Genomic DNA, 18,685 nt, shown 5'->3' on the forward strand with positions numbered 1-18,685 from the left:
CTCACACACTGATACACGTCCGCACTTCCGTCACCTCACACACTGATACACGTCCGCACTTCCATCACCTCACACTCTGATACACGTCCGCACTTCCATCACCTCACACTCTGATACACGTCCGCACTTCCATCACATCACACACTGATACGCATCCGCACTTCCCTCACCTCACACACTGATACGGAGCCGCACTTCCCTCACCTCACACACTGATACGCATCCGCACTTCCCTCACCTCACACACTGATACACATCCACACTTCCCTCACCTCACACTCTGATACACATCCACACTTCCCTCACCTCACACTCTGATACACATCCGCACTTCCATCACCTCACACACTGATACACATCCGCACTTCCCTCACCTCACACACTGATGCACTTCCCTCACCTCACACACTGATACACATCCGCACTTCCCTCACCTCACACAGTGATACACATCCGCACTTCCCTCACCTCACACACTGATACACATCCGCACTTCCATCACCTCACACACTGATACACATCCGCACTTCCCTCACCTCACACACTGATACACATCCGCACTTCCATCACCTCACACACTGATACACATCCGCACTTCCCTCACCTCACACACTGATACACATCCGCACTTCCCTCACCTCACACACTGATACACATCCGCACTTCCATCACCTCACACACTGATACACATCCGCACTTCCATCACCTCACACACTGATACACATCCGCACTTCCCTCACCTCACACTCTGATACATGTCCGCACTTCCCTCACCTCACACTCTGATACACGTCCGCACTTCCATCACCTCACACTCTGATACACATCCGCACTTCCGTCACCTCACACACTGATACACATCCGCACTTCCGTCACCTCACACACTGATACACACGTCTAGGGTGGAGGATGTAGCACAATCATGCCCGGTGTCCAGCGAGTTTTTGCAGTCAGGAAGAATAACTTCCCCTTACATCAGATATCAGTGATCTACATCTGACATCTCCACCCACCAGCGACTATAAGTCAGGGTCACTGACACCCACCCGCCCGCAAGAGGCAACGCACAAAAAAGACAGACAACAATGCTCCACTAACACCATACACATGCTGTATACACACACTCTATACATTACACACATACAGACAAACACTGTATACATTATACACTATTTATTACACCCCATACACTGTATATAACACTGTATACATTATACACCACACACTATATATTATACCCCATACACTGTATATGACACTATATACCTTATACACCACACACTATACACTATATATTACACCCCATACACTGTATATGACACTATATACATTATACACCACACACTATATACTATATATTACACCCCATACACTGTATAGGACACTATATACCTTATACACCACACACTATACACTATATATTACACCCCATACACTGTATATGACACTAAATACTATATATTACACCTCATACACTGTATATGACACTATATACATTATACACCACACACACTATATACTATATATTACACCCCATACACTGTATATGACACTATATACATTATACACCACACATTATATACTATATATTACACCCCATACACTGTATATGACACTATATACATTATACACCACACACTATATACTATATATTACACCCCATACACTGTATATGACACTATATACATTATACACCACACACTATATACTATATATTACACTCCATACACTGTATATGACACTATATACATTATACACCACACACTATATACTATATATTACACCCCATACACTGTATATGACACTATATACATTATACACCACACACTATATACTATATATTACACCCCATACACTGTATATGACACTATATACATTATACACCACACACTATATACTATATATTACACCCCATACACTGTATATGACACTGTATACCTTATACACCACACACTATATACTATATATTACACCCCATACACTGTATATGACACTATATACATTATACACCACACACTATATACTATATATTATACCCCATACACTGTATATGACACTATATACATTATACACCACACACTATATACTATATATTACACCCCCATACACTGTATATGACACTATATACATTATACACCACACACTATATACTATATATTACACCCCATACACTGTATATGACACTATATACATTATACACCACACTATATACTATATATTACACCCCATACACTGTATATGACACTATATACATTATACACCACACACTATATACTATATATTACACCCCATACACTGTATATGACACTATATACATTATACACCACACACTATATACTATATATTATACCCCATACACTGTATATGACACTATATACATTATACACCACACACTATATACTATATATTACACCCCCATACACTGTATATGACACTATATACATTATACACCACACACTATATACTATATATTACACCCCATACACTGTATATGACACTATATACATTATACACCACACTATATACTATATATTACACCCCATACACTGTATATGACACTATATACATTATACACCACACACTATATACTATATATTACACCCCATACACTGTATATGACACTATATACATTATACACCACACACTATATACTATATATTACACCCCATACACTGTATAGGACACTATATACTATATATTACACCCCATACACTGTATATGACACTATATACTATATATTACACCCAATACACTGTATATGACACTATATATTACACCCAATACACTGTATATGACACTATATACATTATACACCACACTGTATACAATATATTACACCCCATACACTGTATATGACACTGTATACATTATACACCACACTATACACTATATATTGCACTCCATACACTGTATATGACACTATATACATTATACACCACACACTATATACTATATATTACACCCCATACACTGTATATGACACTATATACTATATATTACACCCCATACACTGTATATGACACTATATACATTATACACCACACACTATATATACAGTGTATGGGGTGTAATATATAGTGTGTGGTGTATAATGTATATAGTGTCATATACAGTGTATGGGGTGTAATATATAGTATATAGTGTCATATACAGTGTATGGGGTGTAATATATAGTATATAGTGTGTGGTGTATAATGTATATAGTGTCATATACAGTGTATGGAGTGTAATATATAGTGTATAGTGTGGTGTATAATGTATATAGTGTCATATACAGTGTATGGGGTGTAATATATTGTATACAGTGTGGTGTATAATGTATATAGTGTCATATATAGTGTATTGGGTGTAATATATAGTATACAGTGTGTGGTGTATAATGTATATAGTGTCATATACAGTGTATGGGGTGTAATATATAGTATATAGTGTGTGGTGTATAATGTATATAGTGTCATATACAGTGTATGGGGTGTAATATATAGTGTGTGGTGTATAATGTATATAGTGTCATATACAGTGTATGGGGTGTAATATATAGTATATAGTGTGTGGTGTATAATGTATATAGTGTCATATACAGTGTATGGGGTGTAATATGACACTATATACATTATACACCACACACTATATACTATATATTACACCCCATACACTGTATATGACACTATATACATTATACACCACACACTATATACTATATATTACACCCCATACACTGTATATGACACTATATACATTATACACCACACACTATATATTACACCCCATACACTGTATATGACACTATATACATTATACACCACACACTATATACTATATATTACACCCCATACACTGTATATGACACTATATACACATTATACACCACACACTATATACTATATATTACACCCCATACACTGTATATGACACTATATACACATTATACACCACACACTAAATACTATATATTACACCCCATACACTGTATATGTCACTATATACATTATACACCACACTGTATATAATATATTACACCCCATACACTGTATATGACACTATATACATTATACACCACACACTATATACTATATATTACACCCCATACACTGTATATGACACTATATACATTATACACCACACACTATATACTATATATTACACCCCATACACTGTATATGACACTATATACATTATACACCACACACTATATACTATATATTACACCCCATACACTGTATATGACACTATATACACATTATACACCACACACTAAATACTATATATTACACCCCATACACTGTATATGTCACTATATACATTATACACCACACTGTATATAATATATTACACCCCATACACTGTATATGACACTATATACATTATACACCACACACTATATACTATATATTACACCCCATACACTGTATATGACACTATATACATTATACACCACACACTATATACTATATATTACACTCCATACACTGTATATGACACTATATACATTATATACCACACACTATATACTATATATTACACCCCATACACTGTATATGACACTATATACATTATACACCACACACTATATACTATATATTACACCCCATACACTGTATATGACACTATATACATTATACACCACACACTATATACTATATATTACACCACATACACTGTATATGACACTATATATTATACCCCATACACTGTATATGACACTATATACATTATACACCACACACTATACACTATATATTACACCCCATACACTGTATATGACACTATATACATTATACACCACACACTAAATACTATATATTACACCCCATACACTGTATATGACACTATATACATTATACACCACACTGTATACAATATATTACACCCCATACACTGTATATGACACTATATACATTATATACCACACACTATTTACTATATATTACACCCCATACACTGTATATGACACTATATACATTATACACCACACACTATATGCTATATATTACACCCCATACACTGTATATGACACTATATACATTATACACCACACACTATATACTATATATTACACCCCATACACTGTATATGACACTATATACATTATACACCACACACTATATACTATATATTACACCCCATACACTGTATATGACACTATATACATTATACACCACACACTATATGCTATATATTACACCCCATACACTGTATATGACACTATATACATTATACACCACACACTATATACTATATATTACACCCCATACACTGTATATGACACTATATACATTATACACCACACACTATATACTATATATTACACCCCATACACTGTATATGACACTATATACATTATACACCACACACTATATACTATATATTACACCCCATACACTGTATATGACACTATATACATTATACACCACACACTATATACTATATATTATACCCCATACACTGTATATGACACTATATACATTATACACCACACACTATATACTATATATTACACCCCATACACTGTATATGACACTGTATACATTATACACCACACTATACACTATATATTACACTCCATACACTGTATATGACACTATATACATTATACACCACACACTATATACTATATATTACACCCCATACACTGTATATGACACTATATACTATATATTACACCCCATACACTGTATATGACACTATATACATTATACACCACACACTATATATTACACCCCATACACTGTATATGCCACTATATACATTATACACCACACACTATATACTATATATTACACCCCATACACTGTATATGACACTATATACATTATACACCACACACTATATACTATATATTACACTCCATACACTGTATATGACACTATATACATTATACACCACACACTATATACTATATATTACACCCCATACACTGTATATGACACTATATACATTATACACCACACACTATATACTATATATTACACTCCATACACTGTATATGACACTATATACATTATACACCACACACTATATACTATATATTACACTCCATACACTGTATATGACACTATATACATTATACACCACACACTATACACTATATATTACACCCCATACACTGTATATGACACTATATACATTATACACCACACACTATATACTATATATTACACCCCATACACTGTATATGACACTATATACACCACACACTAAATACTATATATTACACCCCATACACTCTATATGACACTATATACATTATACACCACACACTATATACTATATATTACACCCCATACACTGTATAGGACACTATATACATTATATTACACCCCATACACTGTATATGACACTATATACATTATACACCACACACTATATACTATATATTACACCCCATACACTGTATACATTATACACCACACTGTATACTACATATTACACCCCATACACTGTATACATTATACACCACACACTATATATTACGCCCCATATACTGTATATGACACTATATACATTATACACCACACACTAAATACTATATATTACACCCCATACACTGTATATGACACTATATACATTATACACCACACACTATATACTATATATTACACCCCATACACTGTATATGACACTATATACATTATATACCACACACTATATACTATATATTACACCCCATACACTGTATATGACACTATATACATTATACACCACACACTATATACTATATATTACACCCCATACACTGTATATGACACTATATACATTATACACCACACACTATATACTATATATTACACCCCATACACTGTATATGACACTATATACTATATATTACACCCCATACACTGTATATGACACTATATACATTATACACCACACACTATATACTATATATTACACCCCATACACTGTATATGACACTGTATACATTATACACCACACACTATATACTATATATTACACCCCATACACTGTATATGACACTATATACATTAACCACACACTATATACTGTATATTACACCACATACACTGTATATGACACTGTATACATTATACACCACACACTATACACTATATATTACACCCCATACACTGTATATAACACTGTGTACATTATACACCACACACTATATACTATATATTACACCCCATACACTGTATATGACACTATATACATTATACACCACACACACACTATATACTATACATTACACCCCATACACTGTATATGACACTATATACATTATACACCACACACACTATATACTATATATTACACCCCATACACTGTATATGACACTATATACATTATACACCACACACTATATACTATATATTACACCCCATACACTGTATAGGACACTATATACATTATATTACACCCCATACACTGTATATGACACTATATACATTATACACCACACACTATATACTATATATTACACCCCATACACTGTATACATTATACACCACACACTAAATACTATATATTACACCCCATACACTGTATATGACACTATATACATTATACACCACACACTATATACTATATATTACACCCCATACACTGTATATGACACTATATACATTATATACCACACACTATATACTATATATTACACCCCATACACTGTATATGACACTATATACATTATACACCACACACTATATACTATATATTACACCCCATACACTGTATATGACACTATATACATTATACAACACACACTATATACTATATATTACACCCCATACACTGTATATGACACTATATACATTATACACCACACACTATATACTATATATTACACCCCATACACTGTATATGACACTATATACATTATACACCACACACTATATACTATATATTACACCCCATACACTGTATATGACACTATATACATTATACACCACACACTATATACTACACCCCATACACTGTATATGACACTATATACATTATACACCACACACTATATACTATATATTACACCCCCATACACTGTATATGACACTATATACATTATACACCACACACTATATACTATATATTACACCCCATACACTGTATATGACACTATATACATTATACACCACACACTATATACTATATATTACACCCCATACACTGTATATGACACTATATACATTATACACCACACACTATATACTATATATTACACCCCATACACTGTATATGACACTATATACATTATACACCACACACTATATACTATATATTACACCACATACACTGTATATGACACTATATACATTATACACCACACACTATACACTATATATTACACCCCATACACTGTATATGACACTATATACATTATACACCACACACTATATACTATATATTACACCCCATACACTGTATATGACACTATATACTATATATTACACCCCATACACTGTATAGGACACTATATACATTATACACCACACACTGTATACTATATATTACACCCCATACACTGTATATGACACTATATACATTATACACCACACACTATATACTATATATTACACCCCATACACTGTATATGACACTATATACATTATACACCACACACTATATACTATATATTACACCCCATACACTGTATAGGACACTATATGCATTATACACCACACACTGTATACTATATATTACACCCCATACACTGTATATGACACTATATACATTATACACCACACACTATATACTATATATTACACCCCATACACTGTATAGGACACTATATGCATTATACACCACACACTGTATACTATATATTACACCCCATACACTGTATATGACACTATATACATTATACACCACACACTATATATTACACCCCATACACTGTATATGACACTATATACATTATACACCACACACTATATACTATATATTACACCCCATACACTGTATATGACACTATATACATAATACACCACACACTATATACTATATATTACACCCCATACACTGTATATGACACTATATACATTATATACCACACACTATATACTATATATTACACCCCATACACTGTATATGACACTATATACATTATACACCACACACTATATATTACACCCCATACACTGTATATGACACTATATACATTATACACCACACACTATACACTATATATTACACCCCATACACTGTATATGACACTATATACATTATACACCACACACTAAATACTATATATTACACCCCATACACTGTATATGACACTATATACATTATACACCACACACTATATACTATATATTACACCCCATACACTGTATATGACACTATATACATTATACACCACACACTATATACTATATATTACACCCCATACACTGTATATGACACTATATACATTATACACCACACACTATATATTACACCCCATACACTGTATATGACACTATATACATTATACACCACACACTATACACTATATATTACACCCCATACACTGTATATGACACTATATACATTATACACCACACACTATATACTATATATTACACCCCATACACTGTATATGACACTATATACATTATACACCACACACTATATATTACACCCCATACACTGTATATGACACTATATACATAATACACCACACACTATACACTATATATTACACCCCATACACTGTATATGACACTATATACATTATACACCACACACTATACACTATATATTACACCCCATACACTGTATATGAAACTATATACATTATACACCACACACTATATACTATATATTACACCACATACACTGTATATGACACTATATACCTTATACACCACACACTATATACTATATATTACACCCCATACACTGTATATGACACTATATACATTATACACCACACACTATATACTATATATTACACCCCATACACTGTATATGACACTATATACCTTATACACCACACACTATACACTATATATTACACCCCATACACTGTATATGACACTATATACATTATACACCACACACTATACACTATATATTACACCCCATACACTGTATATGAAACTATATACATTATACACCACACACTATACACTATGTATTACACCCCATACACTGTATATGACACTATATACATTATACACCACACTATATACTATATATTACACCCCATACACTGTATATGAAACTATATACTATATATTACACCCCATACACTGTATATGACACTGTATACATTATACACCACACACTATATGCTATATATTACACCCCATACACTGTATATGACACTATATACATTATACACCACACACTATATACTATATATTACACCCCATACACTGTATATGACACTAAATACATTATACACCACACACTATATACTATATATTACACCCCATACACTGTATATAACACTATATGCTATATATTACACCCCATACACTGTATATGACACTATATACATTATACACCACACACTATATGCTATATATTACACCCCATACACTGTATATGACACTATATACTATATATTACACCCCATACACTGTATATGACACTATATACTATATATTACACCCCATACACTGTATATGACACTATATACTATATATTACACCCCATACACTGTATATGAAACTATATACTATATATTACACCCCATACACTGTATATGACACTGTATACATTATACACCACACACTATATACTATATATTACACCCCATACACTGTATATAACACTATATGCTATATATTACACCCCATACACTGTATATGACACTATATACATTATACACCACACACTATATGCTATATATTACACCCCATACACTGTATATGACACTATATACTATATATTACACCCCATACACTGTATATGACACTATATACTATATATTACACCCCATACACTGTATATGACACTATATACTATATATTACACCCCATACACTGTATAGGACACTATATACATTATACACCACACACTATATACTATATATTACACCCCATACACTGTATATGACACTATATACATAATACACCACACACTATATACTATATATTACACACCATACACTGTATATGACACTGTATACATTATACACCACACACTATATACTATATATTACACCCCATACACTGTATATGACACTATATACATTATACACCACACACTATATACTATATATTACACCCCATACACTGTATATGACACTATATACATTATACACCACACACTATATATTACACCCCATACACTGTATAGGACACTATATACATTATACACCACACACGATATACTATATATTACACCCCATACACTGTATATGACACTATATACATTATACACCACACACTATATACTATATATTACACCCCATACACTGTATATGACACTATATACATTATACACCACACACTATACACTATATATTACACCCCATACACTGTATATGACACTATATACATTATACACCACACACTATATACTATATATTACACCCCATACACTGTATTATACACCACACAGTATACACTATATATTACACCCCATACACTGTATTATACACCACACACTATATACAATATATTATACCCCATACACTGTATATGACACTGTATACATTATACACCACACACTATATACTATATATTACACCCCATACACTGTATATGACACTATATACATTATACACCACACACTATATACTATATATTACACCCCATACACTGTATATGACACTATATACATTATACACCACACACTATATATTACACCCCATACACTGTATATGACACTATATACATTATACACCACACACTATATACTACACCCCATACACTGTATATGACACTATATACATTATACACCACACACTATATACTATATATTACACCCCATACACTGTATATGACACTATATACTATATATTATACCCCATACACTGTATATGACACTATATACATTATACACCACACACTATATACTATATATTACACCCCATACACTGTATAGGACACTATATACATTATACACCACACACTATATACTATATATTACACCCCATACACTGTATATGACACTATATACATAATACACCACACACTATATACTATATATTACACCCCATACACTGTATATGACACTATATACATTATACACCACACACTATATACTATATATTACACCCCATACACTGTATAGGACACTATATACATTATACACCACACACTATATATTACACCCCATACACTGTATATGACACTATATACATTATACACCACACACTATATACTATATATTACACCCCATACACTGTATATGACACTATATACATTATACACCACACACTATATACTATATATTACACTCCATACACTGTATATGACACTATATACATTATACACCACACACTATATACTATATATTACACCCCATACACTGTATAGGACACTATATACATTATACACCACACACTATATATTACACCCCATACACTGTATATGACACTATATACATTATACACCACACACTATACACTATATATTACACCCCATACACTGTATATGACACTATATACATTATACACCACACACTATATACTATATATTACACCCCATACACTCTATATGACACTATATACATTATACACCACACACTATATACTATATATTACACCCCATACACTGTATATGACACTATATACATTATACACCACACACTATACACTATATATTACACCCCATACACTGTATATGACACTATATACATTATACACCACACACTATATACTATATATTACACCCCATACACTGTATATGACACTATATACATTATACACCACACACTATATACTATATATTACACCCCATACACTGTATATGACACTGTATACATTATACACCACACACTATATACTATATATTACACCCCATACACTGTATATGACACTATATACATTATACACCACACACTATATACTATATATTACACCCCATACACTGTATATGACACTGTATACATTATACACCACACACTATATACTATATATTACACCCCATACACTGTATATGACACTATATACATTAACCACACACTATATACTGTATATTACACCACATACACTGTATATGACACTGTATACATTATACACCACACACTATACACTATATATTACACCCCATACACTGTATATAACACTGTGTACATTATACACCACACACTATATACTATATATTACACCCCATACACTGTATATGACACTATATACATTATACACCACACACACTATATACTATATATTACACCCCATACACTGTATATGACACTATATACATTATACACCACACACTATATACTATATATTACACCCCATACACTGTATATGACACTGTATACATTATATACCACACACTATATATTACACCCCATACACTGTATATGACACTATATACATTATACACCACACACTATATACTATATATTACACCCCATACACTGTATAGGACACTATATACATTATACACTACACACTATATGCTATATATTACACCCCATACACTGTATAGGACACTATATACATTATACACCACACTATATACTATATATTATACCCCATACACTGTATATGACACTATATACATTATACACCACACACTATATACTATATATTACACCCCATACACTGTATATGACACTGTATACATTATACACCACACACTATATACTATATATTACACCCCATACACTGTATGACACTATATACATTATACACCACACACTATATACTATATATTACACCCCATACACTGTATATGACACTATATACTATATATTACACCCCATACACTGTATATGACACTATATACATTATACACCACACACTATATGCTATATATTACACCCCATACACTGTATGACACTATATACATATACTATATTACACCCCATACACTGTATATGACACTATATACTATATATTACACCCCATACACTGTATATGACACTATATACTATATATTACACACCATACACTGTATATAACACTATATACTATATATTACACCCCATACACTGTATATGACACTATATACATTATACACCACACACTATATGCTATATATTACACCCCATACACTGTATATGACACTATATACTATATATTACACCCCATACACTGTATATGACACTATATACTATATATTACACACCATACACTGTATATAACACTATATACTATATATTACACCCCATACACTGTTTATGACACTATATACTATATATTACACCCCATACACTGTATATGACACTATATACTATATATTACACTCCATACACTGTATATGACACTATATACATTATACACCACACACTATATACTATATATTACACCCCATACACTGTATATGACACTATATACATTATACACCACACACTATATACTGTATATGACACTATATACATTATACAACACACACTATATACTATATATTACACCCCATACACTGTATATGACACTATATACATTATACACCACACACTATACACTATATATTATACCCATACACTGTATATGACACTGTATACATTATACACCACACACTATATACTATATATTATACCCATACACTGTATATGACACTGTATACATTATACACCACACACTATATACTATATATTACACCCCATACACTGTATATGACACTATATACTATATATTACACCCCATACACTGTATATGACACTGTATACATTATACACCACACACTATATACTATATATTACACCCCATACACTGTATATGATACTATATACTATATATTACACCCTATACACTGTATGACACTATATACATTATACACCACACACTATATACTATATATTATACCCATACACTGTATATGACACTGTATACATTATACACCACACACTATATACTATATATTACACCCCATACACTGTATATGACACTATATACTATATATTACACCCTATACACTGTATGACACTATATACATTATACACCACACACTATATACTATATATTACACCCCATACACTGTATATGACACTATATGGGGTGTAATATATAGTATATAGTGTGTGGTGTATAATGTATATAGTGTCATATACAGTGTATGGGGTGTAATATATAGTATATAGTGTGTGGTGTATAATGTATATAGTGTCATACAGTGTATAGGGTGTAATATATAGTATATAGTGTGTGGTGTATAATGTATATAGTGTCATATACAGTGTATGGGGTGTAATATATAGTATATAGTGTGTGGTGTATAATGTATACACTGTATATGACACTATATACTATATATTACACCCCATACACTGTATATGACACTATATACATTATACACCACACACTATATACTATATATTACACCCCATACACTGTATATGACACTATATACTATATATTACCCCCATACACTGTATATGACACTATATACATTATACACCACACACTATATACTATATATTACACCCCCATACACTGTATATGACACTATATACATTATACACCACACACTATATACTATATATTATACCCCATACACTGTATATGACACTATATACATTATACACCACACACTATATACTATATATTACACACCATACACTGTATATGACACTGTATACATTATACACCACACACTATATACTATATATTACACACCATACACTGTATATGACACTATATACATTATACACCACACACTATATACTATATATTATACCCCATACACTGTATATGACACTATATACTATATATTACACCCCATACACTGTATATGACACTATATACATTATACACCACACACTATATACTATATATTATACCCCATACACTGTATATGACACTATATACTATATATTACACCCCATACACTGTATATGACACTATATACATTATACACCACACACTGTATACTATATATTACACCCCATACACTGTATATGACACTATATACATTATACACCACACACTATATACTATATATTACACCCCATACACTGTATATGACACTATATACATTATACACCACACACTATATACTACACCCCATACACTGTATATGACACTATATACATTATACACCACACACTATATACTATATATTACACCCCATACACTGTATATGACACTATATACATTATACACCACACACTATATACTATATATTACACCCCATACACTGTATATGACATTGTATACATTATACACCACACACTATATACTATATATTACACCCCATACACTGTATATGACACTATATACATTATACACCACACACTATACACTATATATTACACCCCATACACTGTATATGACACTATATACATTATACACCACACACTATATACTACACACCATACACTGTATATGACACTATATACATTATACACCACACACACTATATACTATATATTACACACCATACACTGTATATGACACTATATACTATATATTACACCCCATACACTGTATATGACACTATATACATTATACACCACACACTATATACTATATATTATACCCCATACACTGTATATGACACTATATACATTATACACCACACACTATATACTATATATTACACCCCATACACTGTATATGACACTATATACATTATACACCACACACTATATACTACACCCCATACACTGTATATGACACTATATACATTATACACCACACACTATATACTATATATTACACACCATACACTGTATATGACACTGTATACATTATACACCACACACTATATACTATATATTACACCCCATACACTGTATATGACACTATATACATTATACACCACACACTATATACTACACACCATACACTGTATATGACACTATATACATTATACACCACACACACTATATACTATATATTACACACCATACACTGTATATGACACTATATACATTATACACCACACACTATACACTATATATTACACCCCATACACTGTATATGACACTATATACATTATACACCACACACTATATACTACACCCCATACACTGTATATGACACTATATACATTATACACCACACTATATACTATATATTACACCCCCATACACTGTATATGACACTATATACATTATACACCACACACTATATATTACACCCCATACACTGTATATGACACTGTATACATTATACACCACACACTATATACTATATATTACCCCCCATACACTGTATATGACACTATATACATTATACACCACACACTATATACTATATATTATACCCCATACACTGTATATGACACTATATACATTATACACCACACACTATATACTATATATTATACCCCATACACTGTATATGACACTGTATACATTATACACCACACACTATATACTATATATTACACCCCATACACTGTATATGACACTATATACTATATATTACCCCCATACACTGTATATGACACTATATACATTATATACCACACACTATATGCTATATATTACACCCCATACACTGTATATGACACTATATACATTATACACCACACACTATATACTATATATTACACCCCATACACTGTATATGACACTATATACATTATACACCACACACTATATACTATATATTACACCCCATACACTGTATATGGCACTGTATACATTATACACCACACACTATATACTATATATTACACCCCATACACTGTATATGACACTATATACATTATACACCACACACTATATACTATATATTACACCCCATACACTGTATAGGACACTATATACTATATATTACACCCCATACACTGTATATGACACTATATACTATATATTACACACCATACACTGTATATAACACTATATACTATATATTACACCCCATACACTGTTTATGACACTATATACTATATATTACACCCCATACACTGTATATGACACTATATACTATATATTACACTCCATACACTGTATATGACACTATATACATTATACACCACACACTATATACTATATATTATACCCCATACACTGTATATGACACTATATACATTATACACCACACACTATATACTATATATTACACCCCATACACTGTATATGACACTATATACATTATACACCACACACTATATACTACACCCCATACACTGTATATGACACTATATACATTATACACCACACACTATATACTATATATTACACACCATACACTGTATATGACACTGTATACATTATACACCACACACTATATACTATATATTACACCCCATACACTGTATATGACACCATATACATTATACACCACACACTATATACTATATATTACACCCCATACACTGTATATGACACTATATACATTATACACCACACACTATATACTATATATTACACCCCATACACTGTATATGACATTGTATACATTATACACCACACACTATATACTATATATTACACCCCATACACTGTATATGACACTATATACATTATACACCACACACTATATACTATATATTACACCCCATACACTGTATATGACACTGTATACCTTATACACCACACACTATATACTATATATTACACCCCATACACTGTATATGACACTATATACATTATACACCACACACTATATACTATATATTACACCCCATACACTGTATATGACACTATATACATTATACACCACACACTATATACT

The 18,685-nt window shown here is 31.8% G+C and overlaps 1 protein-coding gene across 2 annotated transcripts in view; it reads right to left on the bottom strand.

Moving 5' to 3' along the window:
* Nucleotides 1-18,685, bottom strand: part of ILK (integrin linked kinase) — a 57,247-nt gene that overhangs the window by 14,442 nt on the left and 24,120 nt on the right. The gene's annotated exons all lie outside the window — the stretch shown is intronic.

This window comes from Engystomops pustulosus, chromosome 2, assembly GCF_040894005.1.
Source record: "Engystomops pustulosus chromosome 2, aEngPut4.maternal, whole genome shotgun sequence".
Lineage (NCBI taxonomy): Eukaryota > Metazoa > Chordata > Amphibia > Anura > Leptodactylidae > Engystomops > Engystomops pustulosus.